Genomic DNA, 16408 nt, shown 5'->3' on the forward strand with positions numbered 1-16408 from the left:
ATCCGATTCGATTTCCCATAGGAAACAATGTGAAATGGCTCAATTTAGCCAAATTCTCATAGGAACAATAGTAAATGGGCCAAAAACACCCCTGAACATTGAAATGTCCCCCCAAAAGTAGTTTACGCCACCCCGCCATCAATGTGAACCCGAAGCGTGGCGAGCGCAGCGAGCCCGCGAGGGGCGGCGGTACGCGTCCTCCGACCTTTTCATGCCCTACTATCCACGTCGGCGTGGAGTGAGAATAGAATAGTGTGGCGAGCGCAGCGAGCCACCGAGCCCGAAGCGTGGCGAGCGCAGCGAGCCCCGCGAGGGGACGCGGATACCTTCACAGTTATACGCGTCCCCTCGCGGGCGACGCGGACACCTGGGAAGCCCGCGAAGGGACGCGTTTACCTGTGAAGGTATCCGCGTCCCCTCGCGGGGCTCGCTGCGCTCGCCACGCTTCGGGCTCGGTGGCTCGCTGCGCTCGCCACACTATTCTATTCTCACTCCACGCCGACGTGGATAGTAGGGCATGAAAAGGTCGGAGGACGCGTACCGCCGCCCCTCGCGGGCTCGCTGCGCTCGCCACGCTTCGGGTTCACGTTGATGGCGGGGTGGCGTCAACTACTTTTGGGGGGACATTTCAATGTTCAGGGGTGTTTTTGGCCCATTTACTATTGTTCCTATGATAATTTGGCTAAATTGAGCCATTTAACATTGTTTCCTATGGGAAATCGAATCGGATCGCATCGCATCGCATCGTTCAATATCGTGTATGTGTACGATGCGATGCGATCCGATTTCTCTACGGAGAATAGCATGGTGCGCAATTAACTTAGTGGGCGCCCAGATAGGAAACAAGTACCCCTTTTTTTGTGTGTGTGGGGGTGGAGGGTGTTCTATGTCATCGTAAGTGTACCGCGACCCCCCACAACTTGGATTGTGAAGTAAGAGAAAATCGGTTTCAAAGAAAAAACATGTAAATTGACAATTTTTACATTAGACATTTTCACCGTATTGGGATTTTGACAGTGCCAACATAATGAATGGGCAACAAACTAAAATAGATTTACAACATTACCATTGGCACATATGCATGAATAATTATAACATGTACAATTGCATAAACAAGCATTTACCCAATCCAAGTTGACCCAGCGAAAGCATGTAAAATAAAAATATATAATGCAGGGTCTATTCTAGTTATCTATATACAATACAGAGGACATTCTGGCATTTACTACGTAATACAGAGAGCCTTCCTGTGAAATATTGACAATAGGAAGTACAAAGTAATGACCATTGTACAAGCAACAACTTGTAACTTTTAAAAGATTTATAATCAGGAATAAATCTTCCACCTCTCCATAGAACTACTGTATGTAGTGAGCGGAAAAACATGCTAGTAGGTAGGACAATGACCTTTGTGTGCTTTGTGCAGCTGTATTAATGAGCCTGGGTATTCTGCACAGATGTGCTGTTTTCATATGTGTCTCAGGAATTTAGCAATGTGCTGGAAAACACAGTGTAAAAGTACAGAATGCCCTAGACTTCAAAAAAATGGGCACATTCAGCAATCGCTGTAATCGCCTGAACCTCGCCGCCAGGCCCTTTGTGCCCTGGGCTTTTTAGCAGCCAGAATGATTGCAAAGTATGTAGTATACTTACCTACCCACCCGGAATGGCTGGGAGGCGCCTGAAAATTGGGGGTACTTGTTTCCTAGCACGGCACCCAGATTTTCTACGTACGTTAACGTAGTGAAATCACATCGCATCGCATGGGCCATTTTGGGCCGATGTGATGCAATTTTTTAATGTAATTTATTCACTGCTCTGTTAGCCCCAGGGGATCGTCTCGCATCGCACCTCCCACAAAATCACATGCAACCCCCCCCCCACTATCCACGCCACCCCGAAGCGTGGCGTGCGCAGTGAGCCCCGAGAAGGGCGGCGAAACGCGTCCTCCAATGTTTTCATACCCCCACTATCCACGTCGGCGTGGACTTGATTTTATATAGTGTGGCTAGCGCAGCGAGCCACCGAGCCCGAAGCGTGGCGAGCGCACGCGGATTACTTTACATGTATTACTCATCCCCTCGCGGGGCACGCTACGCTCACCACGCTTCAGGCTCGGTGGCTCACTGCGCTCGCCACACTATATAGAATCAACTCCACACCGATGTGGATAGTGGGGGTATGAAAACGTCGGAGGACGCGTACCGCCGCCCCTCGCGGGGCTTGCTGCGCTCTCCACGCTTCGGGGTGGCATGGATAGTGGGGGGGGTGTCTAAAACTTTTTTGTATGTCATACAATCATATTATTGTATAGCTAATGTAATGGCATAGCACACCCTATAACATGCAATCGCATGCGATTTTACGGGAGGTGCGATGCGATTCCCTGGGGCATACAGAGCAGTGAATAAATGACATTAAAAAAATTGCATCGCATCGCACTAAAATGGCCCATGCGATTTTCCTATCAAGAATAGCCCACTAAGCAATTAACTTAGTGGGCGCCGTGCTAGGAATCAAGTACCAAATTGGGTCCCCCTCCTGGCCCCCCAGAAGGGTGGGCAAGCCTCCCGCATTCCTGTCCAGCCGCATCAGACCCCCCCTTCCCCGCCCAGCCCCCTCCTCTGATAAAATACCGGCATTCACGGCTCTTCAGGGAGGGGCGGTGCTAAAATAACAAGGATCGCTCCATTTTGGCCCCTCCAGAAAAGCCACGAATCATGGCATTTACTGTAATGGGGGCAGGGCTTAGAGACATCAAGCTCCACCCCCACTCCCGGAAGTGCTGCAGAGAGTCTCCTCTCTGGGCTTCTCCTGGAGAGGAGACTCAAAAAGTAGGCAAGTATGGCGTACAGTCACATTTTCATTCAGTCTACTCTATAGGCTACAGAAAGTCTACAGGGGGGATTCAAGTGTTGTGCACACTAGATGGTACACAATGGAGCAATTCAATTGTTGCTCTGTCCAGGAGGCACAACTTATGATGCTGACATTACTGGTATGTTGTTTGGACATTTTGGTGGGCTGATAACTAGAACATATCATAACCCTGTAAAGGATTGTGGGCTAGATTGTCTAAGCTTCAAAAGTAATAAAATGGAGAGTGATAAACAGCCAGCCAATCAGCTCCTACCTGCCATGTCACAGACTGTGTTTGAAAAAGTCAGACAGGAGCTGATTGGCTGGCTGTTTATCACTCTCCATTTTATCACTTTTGAAGCTTAGAGAATCTGGCCCTGTGCCTGTACATAGAATCTGCTTTTGAGAAATATACTTATTCTACTATGAACTATGGAAACGAGTTCCATACCTTGAACACCAACACCATGAAACATTTTAACATGTATTTTTTATTCTCCCACACATATTCTCTTATACTCACACGCTTTTAAATTTACTCTCTACTATCTGTATTATATCAAATGTTTATTGATGATCACGGTGCGACGCAAACCCTGCTCTGAGCAACACCGGGTACAGGTTGTTGGGGGTCCACAGTGTCCAAGTCAACAGTGAAAAGGTTGACCACTATTGGTCGACAGTAAGTGTAAATGTGCCGCGTCCCTTCGCACGACTCACCATGTCTTGGGCATGCAAATTCGCTGCGCTCGGCAAACTATTATATTCTTCCTCTACGCCCACTGCGATGGTGAATTATGAACAAGTTGTTTAAAAAAAAAAATCATGAAAACTCTTGCCAATCTTTTTCCATGTCAACCTTTAGCCCGCTCAATGGGGCGCTGTGCAAAATTTTATTACCAACTATAATCTCCCTGAAACTCATTTTCAAAAGTAGGCAAGCATGCTGTACTATGCTTACCCCAATGCTTACTACTGTAGCTATATACAACACACAGGAAATCTATTGGTGCTTATACATCTCTGTATATTTGTGTATATATTGTACACTTGAAGGTAAGGCTCCTTCATTCTGGCACTGGCACCCCTCCCATCTACCCTCAGGTGTTTTAATTAGCACAGGTTCCTACATTGCTGACTGCATGTTAATATGGGCTCTATTTGAAGGTAAGACCTGGATAAATTTATATAATGTGCTAGTATTAGAAATGTTAGGGACCCATCTAATGAAGTTCACCTGGACGCGGTGGATGGGCCCACATATTTGCGCAAATGTGTGCTAAGAACTTCAATTGTACTCCATGTTAATTGTTAGAGTTAATCAAAACTATTTTTACTATCCGTGCTCTTAGCACCTAGAGTGTGCATCAGTATTGTTCTATTTTTTCCTGTATGGTACTAGAAGCCTTAACTTGGTAGCACCTCTCATTATGTTTAAAAATATGGTGTGCAGTCCAGTCCCGTCCCCCCCGCCTCTTTACACATCTCTGTATAGTGAAGGCCCCCAATCTCTGGTGTGTACACACGGCAGACTCCCCTGTATATCCGGCCCCTTGTACTGGTCTCCCTGTGAGCTGTGTTCAGCATTTACATCCCTCCATGTTTATGAGTCTGTGATTAATTTATTCTCACAGAGACTTACAGAAGTAATCTTCTTAGCCTCTCACAGCTCATCTGGCAAACAATGGCTACAATGAGGCTCTTTGGCAAATGAAGCACTTTGTGTGAAGTCAGACTATCCGTGTTGTTCTAGTTTAAACCGAGGAGCTTTTAGCTAAAGTAAAAAGCGTCTGATGCACAGTGGAAGCGATCCAGGTTTGGATTGTGCATGTTACAGCACAGTGCAGACATCATGTAGGATTTATTCCACTGTTTCCCCCACACGTGTCAGCATGGGGCAAATGATCGCTGATGTCTGAGGGCAGCACGGGAAGCTGCCAATGGATTTCTGGTCAGGTAGAAGCACGAGGAGACGCTGATGAAGCTGCAGACGGAACCCAGAGAGGGCAGCCAGCTCAATCAAGTAGGGGGCGGGCCCGGCAGGCATGACACAAAAAGGGGGCGGATCTGTGGGCGTGACTAACCTAATATGATTGCAAGCGGTACTCCCCGCTGACGCTCCAGCCGCTCCCCCTCTCCTCTCCCTGCTGCCAGTCTCTGTGGCAACTGTCATCTAAGAGGACAGTGACGCCAGGCACAACATGACATCGCGCTGGTCGCTGCTGGCATCTGCCCCCTTTTTTTTTCTTGCATGCGCAGTCTAATTTTTCAGCAAAAAGGCTGAAAACCGGGAGGATCCTAGGACCTTCCGGGGGACCGGGAGAAAGATTCAAAACGCCGGAGACTCACGCTAAAAGCGGGAGGGTAGGCAACTATGAGTTCCAGTCTTAAGGCCCCCATACGCTATGTCATTTGGGCCCGATATCACTCAATTCCTCAATCCCAAAAGCTCAAAATATCCACCAATCAGCATGTGAAAGTCATTCACTGGCTGAACACTGGGAGGTAGATAGAGAATATTGCACACTGATTGGTGGAGAGCTCCAGCCACTCACCTATTAGAATGCAGTGACAGCCATTCCAGGCTGCCGGCAGGTAGAGAATGTGAATTCCACACAATCAGAGCATTCTCTGCCTGCATCCCAAGAAGTTCTGGAGGCACCAGCCCAGCCCTGCTCAAAGACCCCTTGAATTAGCTGCCCAGGGTGCCCATACATTAAGAACCTGCTCCAACCTAAGGACTCACATCATGTGCACCTACAGAACTCATTGTAGTTACAATACGGTAATGTTCCAAAACTGACCTTCTTAGGTTTTAATTTTTCTATCTAGACCTTGGAGCCTAAAAATATAAAGTCTTAAAACAGCTCATTACTGTATGCAGTATTTAAAGTCCTGCACTCAACAACCAAGTTATACTGTATACAAAGACACTACATGTGATAGACTAAGCAGTCTGTCTCTTTGATGCTGACAATGCTTGTTTTATCAAACTGATTATACGTTCCCTACATGATGTTGTCTGTTTCTGGGAAATCCATTGTTTTTTCAACTTCTGAAGAAGAAAAAGTGATGTATTGTCTACACGCCAAAAGACGGCTGACCTGCGTTTAGCATCGTCGCATAATGTGTGATTTCCTCAAGATGGTTCGCGGCCCCGTATCCTGTGCTGGGTTTGTTTTTCATGTAAAAGTGATGTCTGATTGCCAGGGAACTACGTTATGTCACGTGTGTCTGAGATAAGGAGCTGTGCAGGGTATTAGGGGATGTGCATAGTGATTTTGTCCTTTCTATTCCAGAGGAGATGAACCAGTGGTGGGATTCAAATAAGTTAACAACAGGTTCTATGTCCTAATGCCCGTTGTACATAAAGCCGCACGCCATAATGCCCATTACACATAAGGCCACACACCGTAATGCCCATTACACATTGTGCCACACATCATCATGCCAGTTACACATTATGCCGCACACCATGATGTCCATTACATTTTTTAAACATAAGTGCCACTTACCTACATGCCCATTGCTAGGGCGGTTTTGCTCGATGCCAGAGGCTTCATGCTGGATGTCAGTGGCTTCATGCTGGATGCCAAGGAGGCTTCATGCTGGTTGCCAAGGGGGAATACATGCTGGTTGCCAAGGGGAAGTAAATTGCTTGTTGTCAAGGGGGAATACATGCTGGTTGCGAAGGTGGAGTAAATTGCTCGTTGTCAAGGGGGAATACATGCTGGTTGCCAAGGAGGAGTAAATTGCTCGTTGTCAAGGGGGAGTGAAATGCCACCGCATCTTACTGCCGTGGACGCTCACAGGGTACTGTAAGAAGCTGGGACAGCTAGGCAGAGAGCTGTGCGCTGCCCGGCTGTATACACAAAGCAGGTCCGTGGCTATTTTGAATTATCCCAATAAGGAGCCATCACTGTTGCTCCTTATTGGCTGTCGAACGAACAAGCTCCTATTGGCTCACGGTCCAGCAGTAGCATTCAAAATAGCCACAGACCTGCTTTGTGTATAAAGCCGGGCAGCACGCAGCTCTCTGCCTGGCTGTCACTGCTGCTTACAGTACCTTGTGAGCGTCCGCAGCACTCCGTAGCCAATGGTTCTGCAGAACCAATCATATATTAGGTATCAGTTCTGCAGAACCGGTGAAAACTGGCTGAATCCCACCTCTGAGAGGAACCCAATGGTTGACAGAATGTTCCCTAGTCATAGGCAACGTTCAAGATATGGCGGCACATATAACTTGTGTTATGGGTAAGTATGAATGACGGGCTTTCTGGGAGTTGTGGTTCCACAAGGTTGAAGATGCTACATACATACTTCTTGTCTAGACCAGTGGCAGAACTTGCGAGTATTTGGCCCAGGGGTAAAAATATAATTTGGGCCCCCTCCTCTACTATAACCCAAGTTCACAATATGCCACACAGCAGTGAGAGGCAGCATTGGGCCCCTTAGTACTCAGGACCCCCAGTAAAATGCAAATGCTGCACCAATGGTAGTTCCGCCTCTGCTCTAAAGTACAGTCAGGACCAGTGGTGGTTTGAGAGTTGGGGCTGCAGCACAGTCCAAAATTCAAATAGGGAGTTCACACCAACTGCCAGTAAGTCACAGCCAGCAATGGAGAGGAGCTGAGGTGAGTATCAAGGGTCTAATTCGGATTAATTCAGAACGGGGCAAATTTGTCCCTTTTTCGATGTTTGGGGGTCTGCTCATGCACTAATGCCCCCAGCAACGAACGGCCTCTGTGGACCGTTTGTTGCGGGGGGAGCTCCGGAAGTCGATGGTGGCGGGAATGGGGCTCACCCATGGGAACGGCCAGCATTTTATGGGTATCCCTTATGAAAACGATGGGCATTCCCATGGGTACACAGGCGGACTGATGCTTTCCGGGGGAGGACGGCAAGCATCACTGACATCACTGACTTCTATTTGCGAAGGCAGGAGAAATCATTCAACGGTCGGCAACCATCAGGCTCTAGATCCCTCTTACGGCTCTCGGTCCAGTATTGTATTAAACCCAGCGTATAGTTTTAAATATGTATTTGATAGAGAAAACAAACAAAGGTATAGACACAATGTGAAATAACATCGCCTTTTAAGGGTTCTGATATTCACTTGCAAACCTTATACCTTAATTATTATTTACTCCTTTGTCAATAGGAAGTGAGGAATGTGTGGTTTCCCAACTTATGGAGGATAATTATTGTTTTCTCAGTATTTGATTTCAGCGTAGTGTGAAAAGAATTTGGCAGAAATCCGGGGAAAACACATGAACAAAATAACGCCGGTGAGTTTCTTGCCACAAGACTGTTGGACGGCAGCCACCGGCTGACATCAAAGGTAGAACGTGTTCTGCGGATTCGTACTGCAGATGAGTCTTGAAAGGTTGGGTAATCCGTCTGGGAATGAGGCTGCGGAATACACTCAGTTTAAGCAAATATCTGTTTCGTTAACTACATTCTGCCAACCTGACATTCATTTCGTCTCCTGCAAATCGAACTGGGTGTGAGCGCGGTAGACAGAAGTAAAAGGTTCTCAACACCACCCAGAATTTTATAATTGGCTTAAATGGGTTTTACAATACGGAAACACAAATAATGATCGGTGCGAAGGCAATCAAATAATATAGTAAAATATAAACAAACAAACATACACTGTACTGTTTATCATGCTTATGGTGTCCATACACATGTGAGATATTGGATACGATCCATGCGATTTTGACAAATCACCTGGTGAGCGATGTGCGGGTCCACCGGTGAAATCTCGCATCACCAGATATTACGGGGGTTATTTTGGTTCACTCTTTCTGACAAATTCCTTCTTAGATGGACAAAACCATGTGCACTGCAGGTGGGGCAGATGTTACTTGTGCAGAGATAATTAGATATCGGTGGGGTTTTACTTCAAAGTGAGATCTATATTACAGTGTAAAAATAAAGCAGCCAGTATTTACCCTGCACAGAAACAAAATGACTCACCCAAATCGAATTCTCTCTGCACATTTTACAGCTGCCCCCCTGCAGTGCACATGGTTTTGTCCATCTAAGAAGGATTTTGTCAGAAAGAGTGAACTAGAATAAGGCCCAATGTGCTGCACATAACATCTATCGCATCGCATGTGCGGTCACATGTGTTTTTTAAACACAGGCGATCACTCGCAATGCGATGTGCGATCTCTCACGTCGGCGTTACCTGTCATCCGGCATCACCAGCAGACGAGCCCCGGGTCACCTCCACTGTGTGCCTTTCCCTACCCCGCTGCACACTGCGATGCTGCATTTCAAAAGATTGGGCGGTCCTCTGATTGGCTGAGAGAGCTATCTTAGCCAATCAGAGGGCAGAAAGCTCTCTCATCCAATCAGAGGGCCACCAGCCCCGCTGACCACTACCAGCTATACCGCCGTCCGCCCTGCTGAGCACTGCCAGCTACCTCTACCAGACTCTTGCCCCCGGCCCGGTTCCAGCACCCGATGTGTGACATCACACATCTGGTGCGGAGAAAAAAACACTTCAGATGCAAATGGATGCGATGGGAAATCACATTGCGATGTAGCATCACGTCCGATCGCTTTAGTGTATATTCACGATTAGAGAGATAAAAACAGCAACCGTCAATTTAGGTTATTATCACAATGTAGGTTATTGTTACAATGTAGGTTATTGTTGCAATGTAGTATATTGTTACAATGTAGGTTATTGTTGCAGTCATAGATTGTGCAATAAATACTGATGTCAGTGTGGTTTTAACTGCAAAAGAAACTAGAAGAGTTTGATAAGCAGACTGAATGTCATCTGACCAGCACATTTATCACTGAGATAGTTATCATTACTAGGAAAACAAAGGCAGCGGTTGCAAAAAAAAAAAACCCCGTCCCATATTTAGGTCATAATATTCATTTTTACAGACAAGATTTAGAGAATTGTACCTAAGAATTTTTGACCAAAAATAAAACATATCTGTTATTATTCATTCAATAGAGGCATGTTCAATGCAATTACATGACATTGCATTATATTCAAGTTCAGTAAATCTGCCATAGCTAAGCATACACTACTGCAATTTGGGATGATTTCACCCCATGCCGATAAATCGGGAGAAATCTGGCCAAATCGGATGTGTTTACATCCCATTATTTATTAACAGTTTCTTATATAGCGCACACATATTCCGCAGCGCTTTACAGAGAATATTTGACCATTCACATCAGTCCCTGCCCCAGCAGAGCTTACAATCTATATTCCCTGCCACATGTAGACGCACACACAGACATTCTAGGGTTAATTTTTGTTAGCAGCCAAATAACCTACCTGTATATTTTTGGATTGTGGGAGGAAACCGGAGTTCCCGGAGGAAACCCACGCAAGCACGGGGAGAATATACAAACTCCGCACAGTTAGGGACATGGTGTGAATTGAATGCTAACCATTACACCATCTGTGCTGCCCCACATCTGAAAGAACTGCACTTCCCGAGTGGCACAAGGAGGATCGGATGGCCATACATTGGGGGATCGGATGGCCATACATTGGGGGATCGGATGGCCATACATTGGGGGATCAGATGGCCATACATTGGGGTTTGGATAGCCATACATTGCTGCGAGACAACCCAGTATTATATGGCCAGTTTTAGGGTAAGTGCACAAAGCTTAATATAAATACTACTAGTTAACAAACCCATCAAAATGACAACTTCTGCAATGTACTTTCACTTTTGAGCTGTGACAGGTTTTACTTTCACTTTGAACTGTGACTGTTTTTAGTCTACAAACTCTCCACCCCACCCCCAGTCCCTATCTGCTCCTACCTAAAATTTCTGTCTGCACAGCTCCCTCTCTCCATAACCAGCAAGTTTGAAACTGACCAGTGTCCCTGCAAAAATTGCTTTCGCTTTCTGTTGTGACGTATTTTAGCACACAAAGGAGTAGTTTGGTCCATTGAGTGGTCTTTAGTGGTCACTGGCAGTACTTCACCTCATAGAGGTGAGGAGTAGTTAGCCTTTTATATATATAGACAGGCAGTTTAACATGCTGAGGTTTGGCCAGGGGTGCATTGGCAAATTAAGGTGGTCCCGGGGCACAAAGGCATCAAATGGCCTCAACCATGATGTAAATGTGCCAAAATGCTAGATATCCGGATGATAGACTGATAATATACTGACCAACGGGCAGTGGGCGGGATGCAGCAACTTGTGATGTCTCCCGCCACTGTACACAGGCATATCGGTGTCGGTTAGATTTAGGCAAGGCTTTGATGTAACATTTACAGTATCATGATAGGTAGTTTATTGGTTGCTATGGACAACTACTCCACTGTTCCCCTTTTCCACTCTTTTCATTAACTCCTATGTATTTGTATACCTTTGTAAGTTAATACTATATAAAAAACAGGTACTCTTTACCTAGAACGGCGACCATCGCGACCATCGTATGCACTAAAAAACGGGTGCGATGCGATGCCCGCGATGGCCGCGATTTCCCATAAGGATCAATGTTAAAAGTCAGATTGGACGCGATTTTAGTGTTAAATGCCTCAATGCCCGCGATTTTTCCATAGGAAACAATGTTAAATGGGCCACAGAGCCCTAATAGTCCCCCTGAAGTCTGAAATGGCCCCCACAATTTTTAACGGCACCCCACGATCAACGTCAACCCGAAGCGTGGCAAGCGCAGCGAGCCCGCGAGGGGCGGCGGTACGCGTCCTCCGACCTTTTCATACCCCCACTATCCACGTCGGCGTGGAGTTGAGAATAGAATAGTGTGGCGAGCCCGAAACGTGGCGAGCGGACGCGGATACCTTCACAGGTAAACGCGTCCCCTCGCGGGCTTCACAGGTGTCCGCGTCGCCACGGACACCTGTGAAGCACGCGAGGGGACGCGTATAACTGTGAAGGTATCCGCGTCCCCTCGCGGGGCTCGCTGTGCTCGCCACGCTTCGGGCTCGGTGGCTCGCTGCGCTCGCCACACTATTCTATTCTCGACTCCACGCCGACGTGGATAGTGGGGGTATGAAAAGGTCGGAGAACGCGTACCGCCGCCCCTCGCGGGCTCGCTGCGCTCGCCACGCTTCGGGTTCGCGTTGATCGTGGGGTGGCGTTAAAAATTGTGGGGGCCATTTAAAACTTCAGGGGGACTATTAGGGCTCTGTGGCCCATTTAACATTGTTTCCTATGTAAAAATCGCGGGCATTGAGGCATTTAACACTAAAATCGCGTCCAATCTGACTTTTAACATTGATCCCTATGGGAGCATCGCGGGCATCGCGTCGCACCCGTTTTTTATGTGCATGCGATGCCCGCGATTTTTTACCCCCGATGCCCGCGATGCTAATCGCGGGCGCCGTTCTAGGTAAAGAGTACCAAAAAACATTTACCGTGGAATAATATGTAATAAAGTGATCTTGATATGATGGTATTTGTAGTGCACCACGGTCGGCAAGGACTGCACGGCATGTATATTTACATCAGCACAGTTACATGGACATGAAGGATGATAAATGCTATAATAGTGTATGTCTGTTTTACGTACGGCTCATCTATGGTATGTGGTTTCATACACTGTCAGTCATGTGGATTTATTATAATCCTGGTTGTCAGATACAATATAGTCAGTTTTCTCTTATTAGAAGGCTTTGTATAAACAGACCTCAAGCTCTCATCGTGACAAGGGCTTGGATACCGGCCATACTCACCTGTCACGGGGGCCCTTACTCTATAATTCATCGTCTCTCTGGTCACTGGTGATATAAAACAAGTTATAATTACCAGTCCCATAATCCTCTCTGGATGAAATAGCATTTTTCTGTAGCATTTCGCGACTGTATCTTCCGCTATAAAACTTTACTCAGATGAACCAGACTGTTATTATTATTATTATTATTATTATTATTATTATTATTATTATAATTATTATAATTTAGTCTTCTCTACTTGTCTCTAGAAGTCACAGTTTTTAACATTATTATTTAACCTTATTGCAGGGAAAAGTGAGACTGTCAGCAGCATTTCGGGGGGCGGGGCATGATGTAGACATAATCAAGTACTCAGTAAGCCTCAGTACTAGGGATGGCCATCGTTGCCTTTGCCATCGATGGTTGCCATCGATGGTTGCCATCAATGCCAAAATTGAAACTGACCGTCGATGGTGTATAAATATGCAATGGATGACCATCGATGTTTTTACATATCGATGGTCATCTATTTGCTTTGAAAGATTGGCCTCTGGGCCAATCAAAATACAGGGGTGTCGGGGCGGAGCTATGATCCGTGCCCCGGCCCCTAGATGAAAAAAGAAAAATGAAACTATTCAGTTAAGCCTGACATCGATGGTGGGAAACTATCTGGTTCTCCCCCATCGATGTCAAAACTATTCGACATCGGCCATAAACCATCAATGTTTTGTCATCATCGATGGTCGATAGCCATCCCTACTCAGTACTGCAAGTCCTGCACTTTGCGGGTCTTTGTGGAGGGGGCGGGGCTAAATGTCACAATCTGCATCTTTAGCCCCACCCCACCCCCCTGAAAAGCTGCAATTGGTGGGAAATGAACGCTGCTGCAGGAAGTGGAGCGCTGGTATCCAGGAGGGTTGCCCACCTTTCTGGGTGGGCCGGGAGGGGGACCCGATTTTCAGGAGCCTCCTGGCCATTCAGGGAGGGTAGGCAACCCTGCCTTATTGTAAATTGAATTGTTTATCTTTCCTCCAATTCATTGCTCATATGCACTTATTTCTGGTTGTACACTATGGGGCAGATTCACACCTGTTCGTACAGGTCCGAATTTGGCCCCGTCTCTGATTATTGGGGTGTGCGCACACGCATAGTCGCTCATACGCATGTGCAAACCGCCGGAGCGAACGCCTTCGGTGACTTTTCGGTGACTCGCCGGGGCAATCACAAATTGAATGACAGGCAGGGGGCGGTTGCTGGAGTCCCCTCAAAAACAGTAGGCGCGTCCATAGAAATGCTGGGAGGACCCTCTGCAAATGCAGGCATGCCCCTGCCTGCTCGGGGGCCGGCAGATAACATCACATGACATCAGCACCCGCCCTCAATTAGCAGAGGAACGGCCAGCATAAAAGTATGTCTTGGCTTACTTTGATCTGTGAATAGAGGAAAAATCATTCGATGGTGAGTTACCATCGAATGGTTTTTCTTCTCTTCGGGAGCAAGCGAGCAGATGTGTACACATCCGCTCGCATACTAGCGCAGGGATTCAGGCAGAGTGGGTGTGTGTTCAGCGGGCAGCAAATATACGCAGCCTAGCAAGCAGGCCTGAATGATCCCATATATCTGCCTCTTTATCAGTAATTGCAATAATATATTAATCAGCATTTTAATATTAATTTCTTATCTCATGTATATCGCAGCAGCTCGGTGAAATGCGTTACAATATAGGTGAAATGCATTACTGTATAGGAGAAATGTGTTACGTATAGGCGAAATGTGTTGCTGTATAGGTGAAATGTGTTACTGTATAGGTGAAATGTGTTACTGTATAGGTGACATGCGTTACTGTATAGGTGAAATGCGTTACTGTATAGGTGAAATGTGTTACTGTATAGGTGACATGCGTTACTGTATAGGTGAAATGCGTTACTGTATAGGTGAAATGTGTTACTGTATAGGTGAAATGTGTTACTGTATAGGTAAAATGTGTTACTGTATAGGTGAAATGTGTTACTGTATAGGTGAAATGTGTTACTGTATAGGTGAAATGCGTTACTGTATAGGTAAAATGTGTTACTGTATAGGTAAAATGTGTTACTGTATAGGTGAAATGCGTTACTGTATAGGTAAAATGTGTTACTGTATAGGTGAAATGTGTTACTGTATAGGTGAAATGCGTTACTGTATAGGTGAAATGCGTTACTGTATAGGTAAAATGTGTTACTGTATAGGTGATATGTGTTACTGTATAGGTGAAATGCGTTACTGTATAGGTGAAATGCATTACTGTATAGGTGAAATGTGTTACTGTATAGGTAAAATGTGTTACTGTATAGGTGAAATGCGTTACTGTATAGGTAAAATGCGTTACTGTATAGGTGAAATGCGTTACTGTATAGGTGAAATGCGTTACTGTATAGGTGAAATGCATTACTGTATAGGTGAAATGTGTTACTGTATAGGTAAAATGTGTTACTGTATAGGTGAAATGCGTTACTGTATAGGTAAAATGCGTTACTGTATAGGTGAAATGCGTTACTGTATAGGTGAAATGTGTTACTGTATAGGTGAAATGCATGGGTTTTGTTCAAGGTATTTTACTTATATATTTTAGGAATTTTTTTACATTGTTCTCTTTCATGTATTTTGACATAAAATGCCAAGAAAATAAAAATATATGCCTAGAAATGTAGGGGGAAAATATTCATTATATAGGGTGTTTATTCATTACTGAAAAGTAGGGACACACAAATGGCTAAATTCCTTGTAAATGATTGCGCCTTTAAAAAAACCTCTGAGTTCAGCGGCCATGCGGGATGCAATTACATTTGCCCAAATATCTTCTAATAAAGTTACACCTGACAATTGTGTATTAATACATTGACTAAGAAACATCATAAAAGATACCTACAGTATGATCACTTCCAACATTGTAATTGTGGTAAGAATGGCAGCTAACGTAGGATGCAGACAGACCAGACCACATTTGGTGCACCTCAGACTCCTCAATTACTGGATTTTATTTCCCTGTCACATATTTTACTTCACATGGAGCTGATATGAGGATTGGGGACTCTTATGGATTTCCATGTAACCTTGCTCACCATAAAGACCCATACACACTAGGCAATTTTGAGCTCAAAACCTCCCAGTGTGTATGGCCGAGCGATGAGCAGTGAGAGTTGATGCGCACTACAGCATCATCGCCGGTTCTGCCTTCCTTCACCCTGTTTAACAGGACAGTGGTGTCTCAAGGGGAGGGCTCGAGGGGACGTGGTGCACGTAGTTGCTATCTATCCATTGATCCATACCCCCAAGACTGATGCGCTCATCCTTTTACTGGAAATGAGATCATCAACCGCAATGTGACTTTTGGCTCCGTTCATTATTATTATTATTCATTACCGTCTTTATTTGTTTGGTGAACTAGAAAAACAAGGTGGCAAACTCCAACTGTGGCCCTTTGTGTGGGATATTTTATTTTGTCCTTATAATTTTTTTTTATAACTCAGAATTTCTTATTGCACACTGTGTAGAATGCGTGTTATGTGTACACAGCATTTCATAGGTTTCAATCTCCCAAAACCAAGTTGCATTATCCTTCACAGTATGAAAATGTGCTCTGGAGATTTGTCTGTAATGAGACGTACGAATGATAATTTTTTAGACAGTCAGGCCATCAACAAATCAACACCACGTGGTCGACGTGCATGGTGTATGGTTACATGGTCAACATTTAAAAGGTTGACTGTTTTTATGGTCGACAGTACAAAAAGTCTGCAGGTTCAAAATGGTAATGTCAACACACAAATGGTCAACACAGGGTTTCTTTAATTTTTTTTAATCGTTTGCTTCCTAGACCATCAACGTGGACAACAAT

The sequence above is a fragment of the Crinia signifera genome, chromosome 5, assembly GCF_055691185.1.
Source record: "Crinia signifera chromosome 5, ASM5569118v1, whole genome shotgun sequence".
NCBI lineage: Eukaryota > Metazoa > Chordata > Amphibia > Anura > Myobatrachidae > Crinia > Crinia signifera.